The sequence below is a fragment of the Lates calcarifer genome, linkage group LG3, assembly GCF_001640805.2.
Source record: "Lates calcarifer isolate ASB-BC8 linkage group LG3, TLL_Latcal_v3, whole genome shotgun sequence".
NCBI classification, from domain to species: domain Eukaryota; kingdom Metazoa; phylum Chordata; class Actinopteri; family Centropomidae; genus Lates; species Lates calcarifer.
The window spans coordinates 5,370,437-5,380,401 of record NC_066835.1 but is presented as its reverse complement, the minus strand read 5'-3'; positions in this window follow the sequence as shown (position 1 = coordinate 5,380,401).

Genomic DNA, 9,965 nt, shown 5'->3' with positions numbered 1-9,965 from the left:
GAGTGTTTGAAGCTGTGAGCATGTGTGTGTGTGTATGAGTGTGTATGTAATTGTGGGCGGACGTGTATTACAACTATTATCAGAGAGGTAAATCACTTTATGAGGGGAGCTTACTTTATGATGAATGTAATGCGGCCCATACTGTTCACTTTGTCAAATACAGAAGGTACTGTATATAAAATTGTAATTAGAGGCTAATCCTTCCATGTACTAATTATATAAATGGATATACATCCAACTGTTGCAGGGAGTGATTTCTGAGCTTAGTTATGAATAGATCATACAAGACCTGGTTCAGAACAGGCTTAAAGAACAGGCTTAAATTATAACCCATTAGAAAAGACCCTTAAGCTGCATCTTTTGATTCAGAATAGATTCATAAGAATAAGACTATTGGATGACAGATAATGGAATTTAAAATGTGGTTGTGTTTAGTGAGCATTGGAGGTTGTGGTTTGTCCAAACAGTTTATCCATCAGCCCAGCACCTCTGTGCAGTGTTTCCACTGGTTTATCAAGCTCACAGTGACAATAAGATTAAGTAGTCAGTTTCAGAGGTTGTCATTCTCTGTTTTCAGTCTTTTTCCTAAGCTAAGCTAATCACCTTGTGGCTCTAGCTCCTTACCCTAATACAGACATGTAGTTTGTTTTGAATTAATTAAAAAACAAAAAAGTGGTATCTTTGAAATGATACAAGATGTGATCCTCTTTAGATATTGGATGTCCTCATTTGAAATCATTCTGTGAGTCAGAGTGAATGTGCTGGAAGTGAGAAACAGGTCAAGCTGTGGTCCATCTCAGAGAGAAACATGATCCCTCTGAGACAGAAAATTCTTTCATGAAATATCTCATGATGAGAGTAAATATATGGTTTCCCTAAGTATAAAAGGTAACACTTTACAATACGGCACACGAAATCCTGCTTAGTTACTAAGGAACGAGTGAGGAGTGATTCAAGAACGACCAAATAGGTGATGAGTCACTAATAAGTAGTTCCCTTGTGACTCAGATGGCAGAACTATGGAGTACTATATAATGATAAGTTGATGAGATGAATGAATCATGGGTAATAATTAGCTCATAAATATCTGTGAATCGACATACTGGCCGCTTCATGAGTCACTCTTGATTAACTCTGAACCCACTGGAGTGTTGCATGTTCTCCCTGTGCCTGTGTGGGTTCTCTCCGGGTTCTCCGGCTTCCTCCCACAGTCCAAAGACATGCAGGTTAAATTAACTGGTGACTGTGGCTGTGAATGTAAGCGTGAATGGTTGTATGTCCTGTGATAGACTGGAGATCTGTCTGTCAAGTGTGGAAATTGTCTTTCTACACAGATCCACTGTTCTTTTCATTTCATTATCGATTTCATAGTCCTGGTGTCGAGTCATTAGAGAACTACTCACTATCAACTCATCAACTATCAGGTTATTCCTGAATAGTTCCTCGCTTGTTCTCTGCTCACTCCTTAGTTAGTATGTACAATTTTGTGTGCAGTATTGTAAGGTGTTACCTATAACATCTTCTTTTCATTACTGAAGATGGGTCCTTCCTAAATTTCTGGTTTAACAGCTGAACCGATAGATGACCGGCAGGGTTCAAAATAGCAGCCAGTATCCTTGACACCTCTCCTGTCTCCTACTGTGTGGCTAGGCCCGATGGTCCAGTTCCTGCGCTGGCTGCGGAGGAAAAGAAGGAGAGGTAGGAAGACCTCTGCTTCAAAAACAAATCAAAGGATGAGAACAAGGACACTTATGCTGTTATGTTTGGACATTAAAGGAAGAGCAAACACCTGGAGCCTGAGCCTGTCCAAATGGAACTGGAGAGGAAACATAGGAGCATTTAGGTCTGACAGGAAGAAGAGGATGATGAAAGCGGAATGAGATACGAGCCTCTGCAATCGCTCAGAGTGAATCTAATGGTTGTTCCACTGCCATTGCTGGCACTACAACACATGAGTTTTGTATGATGTGGTTAAAAATAATAATCCCTTTCTCTGCAGTGTGAACAATCAAAATAAAGGATATTTTCCTTCATAAATGGCCCTCATTTTTTATTGATTCTGCTGTGCTGACATTTGAGATGACTGCAGCAAAGAGAGATGAAGATCAACAAACTTGAAGGTGTACTCAAGGCCACTAGAGGACCACAATTCTATCGCTTTAAATGGATATTTCCCATGTGGATTGCTTGTCTTTTATGACTTAGTTTCAACTGCACAACAACAGCTCTCAGCATGTTGTAAGTTTTATACAAAAATAAAAGATGTGCATTTTATCCGCACACACCATGAGGATACTGAACACAACAGTCAAAGCCCAGCCTGAGATTCTTCATGATGTGCACAAAGAGAAGAAGAAGAGCAAAGTATAAACACAATGAGATACACACAGCAGTTTGAAGAGCCAAACCAAGACAGGCGGTCCCGAGGGGTTTGATTACAAATGCTGCGAGCTTTTCGCCATCACAAACAAACAAGAATCGGCTCAAAGAGGGAGTCGAATTCAAAGTAAAACAAGACATTAACTTTCATCTTCTGATGCCTTCACCAGCTTTTGATGAGCAAAAAGGTAAATGCTTTGGTTCTGAGACCATTAATGCGACAAAAGTTCCAAGTTCTGAAATCACTTTTTTTGTTGGGCTTTGACATAAATGATAAATTGTGCTAATTGAGGATAATGAAAAACTCCAAATTCAAACTTCTTGTTTGTTTAAAAATATTACGTGACAACTGCAGCAGTTCTGCTTGATAAATTAATAATGTCTCTGAGGATGCAACTTTATTTCTGTCACAGGATGCAGCAAAACACAGGAAACACATTACCTATAAACCCATATGTGTGACCTCATAAGTGCAATCAAGTATGGATCTCTTTGAATCTCTGCAGAGTTCTTAGAAATGTGACAGAGCTACGTGAGGATGAGATGTGGGATCACAAGTCTCATCACACCCAAAGTGTATGTGTGTGCTTGTGTGTGTGTGAGACCCCAGCACCAAGACATCTCTGATTATTCCTGGATATGGAGTAAATGAGAATAATTTCCTCTTTGATGAGCTTTTGCTTAAGTCTGTCAGACACCTGCCTTCACGCCTCTGCAAGATAGTAAGATGACATCATTTTTAGGGCACACACACACACACACACACACCCACACAAACTTAAACACACATGTGCCAAAGGTAAATGCGTTGAGATTTTTCAGATACACTCAGGTCAAATGCTCTTGATATATTCACTGCCTGCCTGTGGCTCGGTGTTTTGAATTACTTGTATGGTAATTTTGAAGAAACTATACATTTAAAAGAGCCCATTTCTATGGCTGTGAAGAGATACGAGCGGTTTAGGTCAGAATAGCTCGTGCACCCATTTTCTCCATCAAACACCCACCGAGTGAGCCATTCAAATCTATACGGCCTCGCCCGCTTCTCTATTCAGTGCTCATTTGGCGATAGAGAGATGGGAGATGAAGGGAAAAGCGAGCCGTCACACACACACAAACACACATAGTCAAATGGTGTGGGCCGGTAAAAATCCAAAATAGATCATTTGAAAGAATATCACAGCTGCAACTTAAAGCTGGAGCAGAGCCAGCAGCTGAAAGACTTGAATTTCACTCTTAATCTGTTACTCACTCTCTTTCTCCCTCCTACCAACACATTTTTTTCTTTCCTTTCCAATCTCACTCACTCTCCCACCTCATCATCTAATCCAGCCTGAGGGTAGAGGAGTGTGTGTGTGTGTGTGAAAGATGAGCCGGTCTTAGCCTCGCTCTAACCCCTAACTCCCTATACACACACACACACACGCACAAATGTGCACACATATAAAGATACAGGTTTGTGAACATACACGAACTCACAGTATTGTACACAGACATCCACCTACACAGAAACCACCCTCCCGATTCACATGTTGACACACGCATAAAAACACACGCACGCACACACATTGTTGGCATGGCTTGGTAGTTGAGGGCATGCCTCACCTGTGATTAGAAGGGCAGGGGTTATGACCTAGGCACCGAGGTTCAACGCCACATGTATTATACATAGAACAATGAATCTTTGGAGAAAATGGTAATCCAAACACAGATGAAATATTCATGCCGCATGGCTGTGTGGTTCACCTCTTTTTGCTCTTTAACCAGATAAGATCCATGCTGGGTTAAAGCAGAGGTAAATGAGACAGAGAGAGAGGAGGGGAGAGAGTGCAGAGAGCAGAGGAAAAAGGAGAAGTAATGTAGTGAAGCATGAAATCATGGCTGGCTTGTGTAATTTAGCTCTGGGATGCAGCTCACTGGCTAGAATTTCATTCCCCTTAGGCCTGCTTTTAACACACGTCCACACACAGACGTATTGTATTGTACATACATTTTGAAAAACAACAAAAAATGATATATATATTGAAAATAATGAACATGTTTTATTCCACTTATCTTCTCAAAGCCTTTTCAATCTAGTCATCTCTCTTTGGCAAACATTGCTCACATGTTTCTTTATGCCTCTTTTTACCCACTTTCCTATAGTGCTACACTGATTATTGTTGCACTGAACAAAGCCAAGGCGCCTTTTCCCTCTCTTCTGCTTGTCAGAGTCTGACAGACAAGTCTATTGTCGGCGTCCTTGAGCTAGCCATAGAGAAATCTACCTGCTTCTACTGCCGCGGCCACAAGTGACAATTTCATCTCTGTCTGCTGTACTTGCAAGCAAAGCTTTAAGTGAAAAACAACAGATAGGTCCTGAAGGTTTTACAGGACTCGATGGATGTCTGGTGAAAGAAACACAAGCTGATCAAGCAGAAAGCGCGGCAGCAATGCAGGTTTCAAGGTAGATGAGTTCCACCAGAGAGAGACGGCTGGTAAACCCTCATATCAGGCAGGGTCAGGAGGTTTGGTACATGTGTATGTGAGTGTGTGCTTGTGTGTTGTATCTCAGCATATTCAGGAGGAGAGGGTGTCGATGCAGGGGGTCGGCTCCCATCCATAACATTTAACATTTAAGTGAACTGCAGAGATCTGAAGGTGGCTGATAAGCATGACAGCATGGCAGCAAAATATTACTGTACTGCTGAGGACACACAAGCATACACACACACACACACACACACACACATGGGCCAGGCATCTACAAGAAACATTTATTCACATGTGCTCACAAACAAACACACACAAAGACAGTCATTATTAAACACAGACACAATCACACACACACAGCATCTATAAAACACCCTATTAGGCCTCATCCCATCATATCTGAGCCCACCTCATCACTGACCTCACACTATAAAACTTTAACACACCTTGGTGTGTGTGAACACACTCCACAGTGTCATTACAGCAGCTCTAATAGGGTTGTGTGTGTGTGTCCGCTCCTCTGGGTTTATTTGCACTGTGTTTCCTCTGCAGATGGAGGCTTTACAAGCCCAGGAGCCTGTTATTGGCCTCCTGTCACTGTCCCAGTGAGCTGTGTTAAATCTATAACCAGCTGACAGCTGAGCAGATATTGGAGGACTCTCCAGGAACAATGGCACAGCAAGAGAAACACTGTTGCTATCACACGGAAAAAAGACAAGGCTTTACAAGCTACTCAGCGGACAATGCTGATGATGATTATTATCGTGAGTCAGTTTGCTGCTGTGCTGCACTGATAGAAACCAGGTGTGTGTGTGTGTTTCTGTGGAAGTGTGCAACCAATCCTTAAGTTTGTTTGTCCAGAAAGCTACTGCGCTGCTAACAATAATGTGACCTGACTAATATCATACTTATGTAGATACATCTCACATCAGCCTCTGCATTACAGTTAAAGTATGCATGTACGCAGCCACCGTTTTACAATGTTTCCTGCAACACACAATGAGCACAGATGCTTTAGTGGTTGGGGCCATGCACATTACAGATGATAATTGCCTATGCATATTTCCTCATGTGCACTCCCTGCTCTCCCTGACTAGCAGTGGATTGGATTCGAGCGCCAGTTGCAGAACCATTAATAGAAATTAAGTGCCAGCGAGAGCTACTGAGGAGAGACCAGTGGAGCCAGAATGGAGTTTATGTGAAAGATAAATACATTTCTACAGAAGAGTGCCTCCGTTTATTGGTTGGGAAATGCACTGTGATATGATAGAAGGCCCACAAATGAGTATGGAATGGGACGATATGGCTGAGAGAGAAGAGAATGTCGTGGAATTAGAGGCCTGACTTGAATGGGAAATGCAGCGAATAAAGTGAGGTTGCAGCTTCAGCTTTACACTTGTGATCAGAGTGGTGAGTTCAAAAACCTCAGTTAGATGTGACAGCCTCACATAAACCATCAATAGTAGTAATTTACCAACAAAAAAACTGTAAAATAGTAAAAGCACTGCTGCCACCCAGTCACTCAGGGTTGCTCTCTGTCCTGTGAGTGCCGAGTTATTATCCGTCATCCCTCGAGTGTCTCTCCCTCTTGGCTGGCTGGTGTCAGACAGATTACATACTCATCACACAAATGTGCAAGTGCACATGCATGCGCACGCATCCACTTGAGCTAATGAAAATTCAGCCTCATCTTGGGCTGTCTAATGGGCCTAATAACAGAGAGTCACTGGGGGCCTTGCGCGTGTCAGGCAGATTACAGGACGCCCATGGACTGGACGGACAGGTCGTTGGCAGTGACACACCCACACTGATACATCCAAACACACACAATGCTCATCTTTGAGTAGAGCTCATTTCAAGAGGTGCAACCACCTCCCTGACCACTAGGAGGCAAGGGTGAGCTTTGCCAAACTGAGACAAAAAGCCACTGAAGCTCCTCATAACAGGCTGAAATGTAGGATCTTCAATTACACACATGACTTATCCCATTGCCATGTTGTTCTACTGAGCAACAGATCATGTTATGCATACTTACTGTTATATTAGCCCTTATTGTCAGCACATTGCATTAATAAAGTTTCATTACTGAACTGTTAATGTGAATCTCTGATTAGGTTCTTTCCCTGTAAAGGATGGATGGGTTACTGAAAAGGCCTAACAGGCACACGCCCAGGAGGGGTCAGGGAGTCCTGGGTCAGAACTGCTGTTTGAAATGACTGTTAACATTTCTTGTGAGAAAGTCACACAGCCCACTTAAAAGCACGGGTGTACTGTTTGTGTTTGTCTCCTGATCCTGGTCTTTTATAGTATCAGCAGGCCAAACTCAATCCAGTATTTGTTTTAGTTTATTTTTTATCCTTCATATCAAAGCTGCAAAGAATAGGCTATAGGTTACAGTCAGTAACAGTTCATTCAAATACAGTCAAACTATTTTAATCAGTTTGACAGTGGAATAGCTCTGCTTTAAGAAACAGAGACTTACATCTCAGGCTTTCTTTGTCAGTGTCCTTTAATATTTTGTATAGTTTGCTGTTGTATTTAATATAATGTAGATCTGCAGTAGCAGGAAGCTTTGGACAGGGGTCAGATAACCTCTCCTGGTTGCCAGTGTAAACTAAATAATGGAGTTCAACCACTTATTGACACAAACAAACTACAAAGAAATACAAAATGACTACAACGTTTCACAAAGCAACAACTCACTTCAGAGACACTAAAACAACCACAAAGAGGTGAAAAACATCTAAAAAGAGACAAAATGATTACAAATAGATGCAAAATGACCACAAAAGAGATGGAAATGACCTAAAACGACTAGAAAACAACTACAAAGAGACACAAAGTGACTACAAAGAGTCACAAAGCAACTACAGAGACTCAAGATGACTACATGAAACATGACTTCAAAGAGACTAAAATGACCACAAAGAGATGAGAAACAACTACAAAGAAGCAAAATGACTGGAAAGAGGCACAGGAGACCTTATCATTTGTGGTCGTTTTGCATCTCTTTAAGTCTGTGTGTCTTATTCCCTTGTAAAAGGTTTGGGGGCTTTTACATGTTGCTCAGGGACCCACTGTCTCATAATCTGTTCATGCTAAAAAGCAAAAGAAAATGGCATTAGACAAAAGTGTGCCCAGTGTCAAATGTAGATGCTGCAGCTGACTTGATCAAACAGTCCGAGCCACAGGGGACTAAATTACGATTGCCATTGCAGGGGCTTTGAGCTCCGAGGCTGATCCCATGTCAAAAGGAAGCCAGGGGAGACTTTCACGTGTCGGCTTAGACAGGGAGAATAGAGAGAGGCTACCAGGTCTGTGTCTGAACTCTACCTGAACTCCAAATAACTTTCCCTGTAGTCATTTAAAGTCATCGAGGGAGTGAGGAAAGAGGGGAGGGAGGGGGTTTGGGGGCTGAAGAAATGACAGACTACTGAGAGAATAGATGAGAGACGAGTGGCAAAGATGTGACAGGGTGAATAAATGTGCATCATTCCAAAAGGACTGAGGGACATAGGTTAGGAGGAGAAGAGGACAAGAAGGAGGTATAGAGGCAGACTGAGAGAGAGAGAGAGATGCCAGGGGAGGTGGAAGTATACAAGTCCTCCATGAAGTACTCCTCAGGCCCTCTTTCTTGCTGGGTTCAACCCTCTATAAGTCAAGATTCTAGCATTAAAGTGCAATTCAACAAGTCTCTTCTTCTCAATCACAAGCTGTATATACTCCATTGATCTGTGGTATCTACCACATGGATTTCTACATGTGCTCATATGATTTCCCACTTGTGCTATTATTATTAATATATATTGATTCAGAATTGAACCAGAGTAAATGACTTCACCTGTGACCCTTAAGTATCCTTCTTAAGGAAGAAGCACAGCCAGAGAGAATTGAAGAAATGGATGCAAAGTTCAAGGTCAGTTTCCTGGACCAGTAGTGCTTTGGAATTGGAGGAAAACAGGAACCGAGTTAAGCTGGTGAACATTTCTATCAGTTATTAGAACACTGCATTCACCAAACGCTGAGGCCTGGAACCAGGGCGGCATTGCTGAGAGCTGAGTTCACTTATATAATCAACAATTCTACACCTCAACACTTATTCTGCTTCCAAAGCTGAGATTGACTACAAATGCAGGTATGTATGTGGCAAGTTGGTGAGTAGTGTGCAAGGTCAGGGTGTTCACTCACACTTCTAGACTTGGAACTGTTACTATCACCACAGTCTTTAACTAATCCAGGTTTAGTTGCCTTGCCCTGACAATACTAGCTTAATTACCACAACATTTTCCTAACCTTAATCACAGCATAGTTCGTGTGTTCTGTATTTGAGAAAGTAATTCAATTCAATTCAATTCAATTCAATTCAATTCAATTCTATTGGAAATATGGAGAGTGCGGTAGGTCAAATTTGGGCCAGGAAATCACTGTAAACATCATTGACTGTTTACAATGGATAGTCTTGGTAATGATTTTACCATTCACCTTTGTTAATCTTCTGAATAAGTCTGGCTTGCTAGAAGGTATGCTGATGATTATCTGACTTCTCTTCTTTCATGCCCCATTGAAATCCTCTGGCAACGTTGTGTTCTGTGGTCTTAGTAACTGACTTGGTGAGTACAATTGGTAAAAATATGAAAACATGATGCATTTTTCCCCCAAATCAATACACTTGCAAAAAACAAAAACAACAGTAACAACAAAGTTTCAGGTTTCCACATCATGCTTGTGCAAATTACATACTGGATTATACAGTAATTGGCTAGTTGTAACAAAATCCTGCTCATATGTATACACCAGGTTTAAGTTAAGCGGAGAGAAACTTTCCCTCTTCAGCAGATGAATATGGAAATCACCTTCTAGTGTCAAACTGCACATATGGTACATCATTCTGCAGAGTGGAGGTCAAACATTCAAGAGAGTATATAAGCAAAACACATTTTTAAGAGGAGGGAACTTTAAGTATGAAGAGGGTGCCTCAACTGCTGCACTGATTGAAATACTCAGCTGAAAGACAATATGGTGTTGAGCTTGGCTGAATAAAACTAAAAGAAAAAAAAAAGAAGATGAAAATGAAGGCCAAAATCTTCACATTTTGTCCATATCTCAAAATAAAT